A 9,191-nucleotide genomic window follows, 5' to 3' on the forward strand; every position below is an offset into this window, starting at 1 on the left:
TGAACATTTCCAGTTCATCAAGAGAGCGGGGATGACCCCCAAGGGTTCATAACCTTAAACCATTAGATGTACATAACATAATAACACAAAAAACAAAATTATGTATAGTCAAATGGAAAAGTTTTCTACTATTTTTGAGTCACATGATCATTTGTCATTTCAGGGACAGGGAGCGGCTAGGGAGATTGAAACAATCCCCCCTGGAATTTGCAGAGTTATTTAAATAGGACTATATACTGATTTACAGAAGCAAATAAAAATGACTTTGGACAACCTCCACCTTTAAAAACATGGACCCCACCATCATTGTTTTTATTTTGATTGCTGTTTCCTTGTTTGTTTCTTTCTTTCTTTGTGTGTTTGTTGGTTTGGTTTGTTTGTTTTGTTTTGTTTTGTTTTGTTTTTGCTTCTCAAGAAATTCTGGGCTGGAATTTTTTTTGATTGAGGTGTGGTGTGAATGCAATGTCGATAACGGGAGATAACTCCTCAGAATGTGAAATTCGTCTATGGTGGCATCCGATGATCTTTGATCCTTTTTAAACTTTAACCTAACCATTTGCATTTCGATTTATTTTACCCCAGTCTATACTTAAACTTGTACTTACCGACTGTCATAGGTCCTGTCAACTTCATGAAATATAATCCAATTATAGCACAAAATGAATTAATTTCTACTGATATACATGTAATGATGTACCACACTGCACCATGTGCAATCTAAAAATGATAATGGTAAAACTAGTACTAGTAGGGTGATGCAAGCCCAATATGATGCAGAAATTTTCAAAAAGGTGTTCACATACATGTAGAGTACAAGAACAAATTTTAAATTATCATTACAAACGATGTTTTAACTTAACTTTGCCATCTAGACCTATTTCCAAAAACAGGCAAATTCTGTGTGTGTTGGGGGGGGGGGGGGCAATCAAGGAGGTTTTTGCCTAATCAAATACTAAAAAAAAGTTTGCACATTTTTATAAATTCATCAAAAACGCTTTGTACTAAAATAATATTATTTCTTGTTGAGAAAATAAATTTAAAAAGTTCCAATTATGGGACAAATTTTATATCCCCCCTTTTATCAAAACCTAATTTACATCATTAATTAAATTCTGTTATTTCAGACTTGTAATGAATTAAGCAAAGGAAATGCCTATAAGAGGCTCATAGGTCACATGGTCACCTGAGCATTTTATGCTCGATTTGAGAATACAAGTACTGTGTAAATTATAGAATTATTTTGACCAACACGAAGGAGTGTGCATTTAGAGGCAAACACCTTAGTGCGGGTATTACTGTCTCATGACAGCATCAATTTTTTTTTTTTTTTTTTTTTTTTTTTTTTTTTTTTTTTTTGCTTCGCAGGAAATTCTTGGCTGGAAATTTTTTTTGACTGAGGTGTGAAACAACCCCCCGGAAAAAATTCCTGGATCTGTGCCTGTGACTGAATGTAATGTCGACAAATTTTAAAAATGATTGTATTCTTTTTATTGTGCAGAACTTTAATAATACACACTTCTCTACTTATTTACTTTTTACAATTGAAAAAAACAAAACTTTCTAACTTTTAGCATGATATTGCGTGAACTGCATACAAGTTCATCAATTTCCATCAAACAAAATTGCATAAAATTCTATCAATTTAATTGAATAATAATACTGACGTTCAAAGCATCCTCCTTTAATAGGCTGTCTCCTACAATTCTAAAAAATCACTATTTCCCAAGTTTAAAAATGTCTACGGTTAAATATTCTTTAACAGCTTATGAAGACATGAATGTTCTAAAAAAATTATTTTTTTATAAAATGTTTGAAATAGGATACACAAAATATATGATAAGTAAGTATATGTAGATTAGCCGTGTCATTTTAAGATGGTGCAACTAGCTCATTTTGTCTGTTTGTTAATCTCTCTTGACATACATCAATCTCCACTTTTAATGTATTACACAAAAAGGTGTATATGCTAAAACTATTAATATTTCAAAACAATATTCAAATTCACTTTTGTAAAGGACTCTACGAAATTCTCTTTGATTTCCCCTTTCTAAATTATGGGACTCGACGTACAAAGTTCTCTAAAGAACGGAGAACATATATCATACCAGTCATTGTGACGTTTTCCAGACCATTAATTCATTTAAATCTGTTTGTTAGCAATCTTTTTTTTTTTTTACAAACATCATTTAAAGAATTTCGATCAGTTCTTTTGAAAAACATTATGGATCAACTTGTGCAGAAAAAGTTCTTTCTTGATGTACACATCTTGTGAGGTCGACATTTTTTTTTTGTCAAGAAACACATTGTTTATCTGGCTTCCACACATATCCTATAGCCTTTAGGAGAAAAACTCGCAGATTGCTCCCCTTCGAAATCGTATTTCTCATGCTCAGGTTTGTATATCTTACAATTTTGAAGTAAAGCAGTAACAAGGTAGAAACTTCAGATTGTGCTATCAATTTGCCGATGTAGACACGTCGTCCTGCGCTAAATGAGAGTACATTGTCGACCCTTTCTTTGAACAGACACCTCTTATCATCTAGAAATCGTTCAGGTTGGAACTCAGAAGGATTACCCCACTATTCATCATACATAGCTGAAAAAAATGTTAAAGAAAACAACTGTCCCTTTTCCTATCTTGATACTTTTAACTATTACATTAGTAGTCGTAAGATGGGTAATCCCAGTGAAACAACTGCATGGGGCAATTCTCATGATCTCCAAAATGGCGGCTTCAGTATATGATAGTACGCGACGATCCTTCATTGATATGACTTTGTTTCTTCCAATTTTTTTCGTCTATTTCCTTTCGTATTTTTATCTGAATGTCTTGATATTCAGCAAAGTACAGAAACGCCCATCTTAAAGTACAAGCGGTCGTCTCAAATCCAGCAGCAAAAAATCTTGAAGTCTGTCAGCCACTTGACTCTTGGTCAATCCTTCTTCGTTTGGAGTTTCTCTTATGTTGCACTTCAAGCAAGCGTTTAAAAGACCATCGATGGCATGGCAGGAATGACCCAGATAAAACGTTTTTATCATCTCGACCCCGTTTTCATTTCGAGCTTTTCTAAAATTGTCAATAAACTCCAAAAAGCTTTTGAAACGTCCTGGAAGGATATATCTCAACCATGTAAGAATATCAAAATAACTTCCAGCGGAAAAAAAAAATAAGATTAAGGCTTGGTCTTTCATTATCTTCAAAAAGGCTGGGTCTTCTCGTATATTTTCACCTTTACCGTAACAAAATTAGTAGATAATACTACCCGTAGCCGTGTATACTAGGTCGCTAGGATTGAATGGGTTGCCCTTAAATTGCAAAAAACTGGATTGTAGCATGTTTGACTCTTCTGGAATTATATCTTGCAAGCCAGAGTTATCTGTATTAATAATTTCCGAATTATCTTATTACACTACTTGCAATTTTACGATGAAACAAGTATCTTTCATCAAAATTGCTAAAAGTGAGACCTTTCATATCATTCATGCTTTTTTTTAAATGAATGGTGGTCTCGCGACAAAACTGTTTGAGTCCTAAATAAGAGTGGATTTCACGTTGTCCAGACCATTGATGATAACAGTTGGCCAGGACCCAAATCGTAAAAGGAAAACATCTCCATAGTTTTCCTGATACTCTTTGAACTTACTTAACGGTCTTGATCCAAGTGAAGGCAGATGTCCGAACATTAAAACTCCCCAGGGACTAGGTGCTTTGCGTCTCCACTCAAAAATTACTTTTATGATAAGGAAAACGATATTGTTATCGATATAGCAAAGTCCGAAGTCTTTAGGTCAAGCTGGTGGATCGTATTTGAAGATTTTATTGTCATTTTTCCTACGAGAAAATTATAATTTAGAAGGTCTTTTGAATAATCAAAAACACATTATTTTATAGAAGTAACTCTTTGGGACGTCAAGTAAAGCAGATGTCTGAATCAAAAAACCAGAATAACGTTAAGAATATTGATAAGCCTAAAACGCTCGGCCTTTTCTACATATTGAAACATTTCACATAACGCTTTCAAAAGTTTGAAAGTTATGACCTGTTTCTCAGGTAGTCTGTTATGTATCCTTTAATTTAATAATTTTTTCGGGGGTCATGTCTTTTTGAATTTTCAAAGTGGTGGTGATTTAATGCTGTTCCTTTTGTGTCCTCTAAAACCGCTTCGTTTTGCTATATACATTACAATATGAGCAAAGTGAAGATAATGAACAGTTATCAATCTCAAAAGTTCATTTAAACAATACAAATTATGAGCAGAGCCAACACCAACTTCTGAAAACAGAGGTGGGATCACGTGCCATGGAGTAGTAAGCATCCCCTGTCGACCGATCAGGCCTGTCGTGTGCTCATTGTAATGATAGGGTAAACGGAGAAATCCGTAGACAAGTCAGTGTGAAAATAACGACCAAACAATGGATCGCTTTCTAACTGTGATGAAGACAAAGATTATTTTGACTACGTAATAGTATACGAAAATGAAATAAGAGTACAAATTGCTATCAATAATTTAAAAATAAACCAAAACTATAAGAAATGAAACACTCTACAAAATAAGGATATCCTGAAATAAAAGCTTTGTATGTGACTGAATAAAAAAAAATGTACGTAAAACTGAAAATAACGGAAATTTTTCTTGTGATAATTTTCTTGGCAAATCTATCGAAAGTTGCCGTTTGGAGACCGCACAATGCTATAATATCTAAAAAAAATTATTCAAACTGTTTTTGAAAGGTAGGAATTTTATATATTCTCTTTGATGTCAAAGGCATTACGAACGAGAAGTAGGTGGACTTTTGGAGAAGCGATATTACGATGCTAGAGTTGATAGTACAACTTATTTATATTAATTTATTTATTAATTATATGACAAAAACACACTTTTAAAAAAGAATGGTTACCTGTTTATGGTGAGTTTATATTTCTTGTTAAAAATGCAGAATCCTTGCCAGTACAACTACTTAGTTTTGTAAACTGTTTGCTTTGATATGTCTCGATGATTTCGTTCTAGATTTTCACATATTCAATTTATTGAGTTTACCAGAACGTACAATGCTTCATTGTTATTATTTACATTTAGGGAATTCAAAGGATAATCAATTTCAATGGAAGATTTGAGTTTTTTTTAATATTCAGGTTACGTAAGTAATTACATTATATAAGTATACAAACGAGTGTAAAATTTTGTCTAAGAAGGAAAAAAATCATGTAATTATGTATTTTATTATTTCTAGATAAAGTGCCTTCTTTCATGGACAATGTTGTCTTTCATTTTTAAAAAATGAAAATTAATAATTACAAAAACCTTTCTAAGAATTCTAAACCAAAAATGGACAGACATGCAATAAAAACAAACTTGCATTTAATTTTATTCTATGTCACTAAAATAGGAAACGTCAAGGAGAAGGATAAAATTGAATAAGTGCATGGAAACAATTGATATTATCGTGTTTTAAAGGAAGATTTACGTATTGTAATTCAAATTGTTTTTCAACAATTTTAATTGCCTTATTACAACTTTTAAATCACTATATTTAACGAAGTTTGCGGTTGGATTTTAATCAAAAAGAACGTTACGTTGTATTTTAGATCACCTAGGTGTCTAATACTGTTTTTCATATATATATATATATATATATATATATATATATATATATATATATATATATATATATATATATATATATATATATATATATATATATATATATATATATATATATACAGTTAAACTTCGACATCTCGAACACGGATATCTCGAATACCCCGGATATGTCGAACTTAGGCCGCGGTCCCGACGAAATTTGCTTTATAAATGATTAAAATAAACCCCTCTATGTCGAACACGGTAATGTCGAATACCCCGATCATGACAAGGAGCACACGGATTAGGTTCTAAGCATCCTAAGCAACCATTATACAGTGAAGATTGCATTGAGGTCTAGCTATGGAGACAAGCGAATTTTGAAAATAAAAATTCAAATACTAAGCTAGAATATCAATAAATGATGTGGTGTAAAGATGACTTTCATCATCAGGTATAGGAAAACGATTGAAAACTTTTTTTTACCCGATATATTTCTTTAGATTTGATTTTTATTGATTAAAAGCAAAGGGGATAACTTTTCAAGGGCAGAACAAGGTCATAAATTAGGGCATATTCCACTCTTACATACTAATCCTAAGATATGAAAATAATACCTAAATATACGGTATTTAGCCAATACATATCTGTTATGCATTCATTTTTTTTATGGAATCTGAGACTTTTGTGGGTCGGATACTTAAGACAGATGTTTCCAAGTGAATATAAATTTGTACTGAGTTTTGAATGCCTTGGGGTTTTATAATTGCATTTAGTATAATGTATACTTAATAAACATAAATGCAGGCAAATAGTAAGTAGCAAATAGAGAGGGGGATATAAACATTAACTAAGTTAAAAATACCTGAACACGCTATAAAAAATGAAAATTGTCAAAACTCAAGAGTTCTCTTTCGTGGGAGTTATGGGAGGGGGAAATTTTCCAACTATTTTCAGCAAAAAAAAAGGATTTATTATTTTATAGTAAGTTTAGATCATAATGAAAAAACAAGGGTCAATGTAATGGGGGACAGCGGGGCCTTCAAGCTAATATTTTCATACTAAAATAACAGATAAAACATCCAGTCTGGATGAAAGTAGGGGATAGGGTTGAGAACAGGAGGAAAGGGGGAGGGGCGCTTCCCAGAAATCTCCATCGATGCAACGTGTTTATCGTAAAGGAAATTTATATTTTTTATATTTATATATAAAAAGAAAAAAACGACAATAGATCCACTAGCAAGCATTATTCAGATCTAATATCTGAGAAATATTTATTCCGTTTCATCGTGCAAAACATGTAAAATGTCCATTCAAAAACTTGATACAATTCAGAAAATAAAGACCACTCGAAGTATCTAAAGACGTACAACACACTGGGGGAGATAACTCTTGCGATTTCAATTAAACGTTTAACTTGACGTCAAATAACGTTTATAATAAAGCGTCAAAATGACGACCGAATCGATCCCGACGTAATTAAAAGAAAATGGGATTAGGGACTTGATGTGATTTCTTTAGAAATGCCAAATCGTATCCTTGATTATTTGCGCTTTTGATTTAAAACCCGCCCCTCCCTCCATAAAAAAGGGAAGAAAAGAAAGATTATATCTTAAAATTTCTTTAATTTTATATGAAGCTCGTATCCGTGATCAATATTAGCAGAACAATATTCTGTATCTTTTTTATGATACATTGCTTTCTTTTGTTACAGTTGGCTATGTAACATTCGCATTACCAGATCACGGGCCTATCTTCAAATTAAGAATTAGCCCTATAAATACTGTTTTGTTTACCTTTTAAGAAAAAAAAAATGTTTTACAACCCGTTTCCAAAAGTTCACTGATCAAAGAGGAACAACTCTAAAAATGTGGGAGATTTCTCCTCCCCTTGTTGAGTTATTTCCTCCTGTTTGCCGAACAGTTATGAAGACACGTTTACAATGAATTCTGATGATCTCAGGAACTGAAAACTATAATATATACCAAGTAAGTACCAAAAATGTAATAGAATTGATTACTGAAATGGTCCGAATTTACGAATATCTTATAAGCGGCAAACTGGCCATATCCTACCATCTAGACCTACCAACAATTTCAGTGCGCATTTCTTCGAATCAAGACAAAACGTTTTACACATGTATCACTGTTCATGAATATTTTACACATGAATAATTTAAACATAGATAGAGAAATTACAGTTTGATAAATTGAAGTTAGCTTTGACGAATACGATATTTCCATTTTATCTATAAAAGCAACAGAAGGATACATACAAGTGTTGGGGGGGGGGGGGGTTACTTTTACACCCCTATCTTGTTTGAAATAAATAAGAAACAATATATTCCATTTACCAGTCTGTTTAGTTGAATTTTCAACATTGTGCGTTCACTTTTGATGAAAAATGAGATTAAAATTCAATTCAATGTAAGTTGAATATTCATACGCAGGTATAAAATTAAATGCATTTCAGCCATATGTGTATGGACTACATATTGGACACGTGGACATAAAATCCTTAGAGAATAAGTTTTACTTTTATTCTAGTAGTTGATAGTTTAACTCTTATTCTAGTTGTCAGAATTTTAATCTGCATGAATGAATGAATTAATTAGTTTGTACTTCAGGGATTTAAAAGATTAAATATATATCTCGAGGGTAACCTAATACGTTTCAAGTTCTAATGACTGCGTCCAAAAAAAAGGGGGGGGGGGCTTCGTCAAAAATTGCCTATACATCTGCATTTCAATGAACTGGAAAGTTTTAAGAAATCTGATATATGATGTAAATAATTTTTCTAAAGCAAAATATATTTTCTAGCTTGGAATTTTTTACGAGTATTTGTAGATCTAACAATGTTTTCTTCCCACGTTTGAAAGACGCTTGAGAAACGTGACTTAAGAAGAAAGGGGGGGGGGGGCGATTTTTCGCTATAAATTCAGAACGGCTCGTTTAAAAAAATTGCAAAAAATTATTAAGATTACTTTTGTAACCAGTTACATGAAAAAAGTATTTCATCCAAAATTAAACGATAGGTTTTTTCATTAAAAAATATTTAAATTGAAAAATACGTATTTTTTAAGGCTTAAATGAACCATAGTTATTCAGTTTAAGTTCTTCAAAAAATATTTTGCCGATGTGTACCTCTACAAAAATACTTTATTTGTGTAGTTAATTGTTATATGAATGAGTCAATGATGTGTGACAGCCAGACAAGCTGAACTTTTTTGATAATCAAGGGTTTTATAGCAAGCTGATTGAAAATTTCTTCTCGCGTGAATAACCAAAGGGGGGGGGGTAACTTTTGAAACTTCCTGTCCAAATACGATTCGAACGATTTTGTCCAAAATATGCATACGCATTGTATATATTGTCATGTATAATATATACAAAAATAGCGAAAATTAGACTATGAATTAGAATACAGACAATGATTTTCATGCTACAAGAACAATAGTTCTGTTATTAAAGTTTCCGCGCTTACCAAGCTCAGTTGAATGTCTTGTCAATGGTATCATTTTGTCAATGATATATTCGAAGGTTTACAGAGTTCGACTAAAATACTGATGAAACATAAAAAATGTTCAGGTTTAGTGAGTATCGCCCTAGG

General features: G+C 32.2%; 1 pseudogene; it reads right to left on the reverse strand.

Moving 5' to 3' along the window:
• Positions 1 to 2,307: 2,307 nt before the first annotated feature.
• Positions 2,308 to 3,827, reverse strand: LOC133194555 (cytochrome P450 1A1-like; annotated as a pseudogene).
• Positions 3,828 to 9,191: the final 5,364 nt, after the last annotated feature.

The sequence above is a fragment of the Saccostrea echinata genome, unplaced genomic scaffold, assembly GCF_033153115.1.
Source record: "Saccostrea echinata isolate AGI-Se365-2 ecotype Australia unplaced genomic scaffold, CSIRO_AGI_Sech_v1 ptg000029l, whole genome shotgun sequence".
Classification (NCBI taxonomy): Eukaryota; Metazoa; Mollusca; class Bivalvia; order Ostreida; family Ostreidae; genus Saccostrea; species Saccostrea echinata.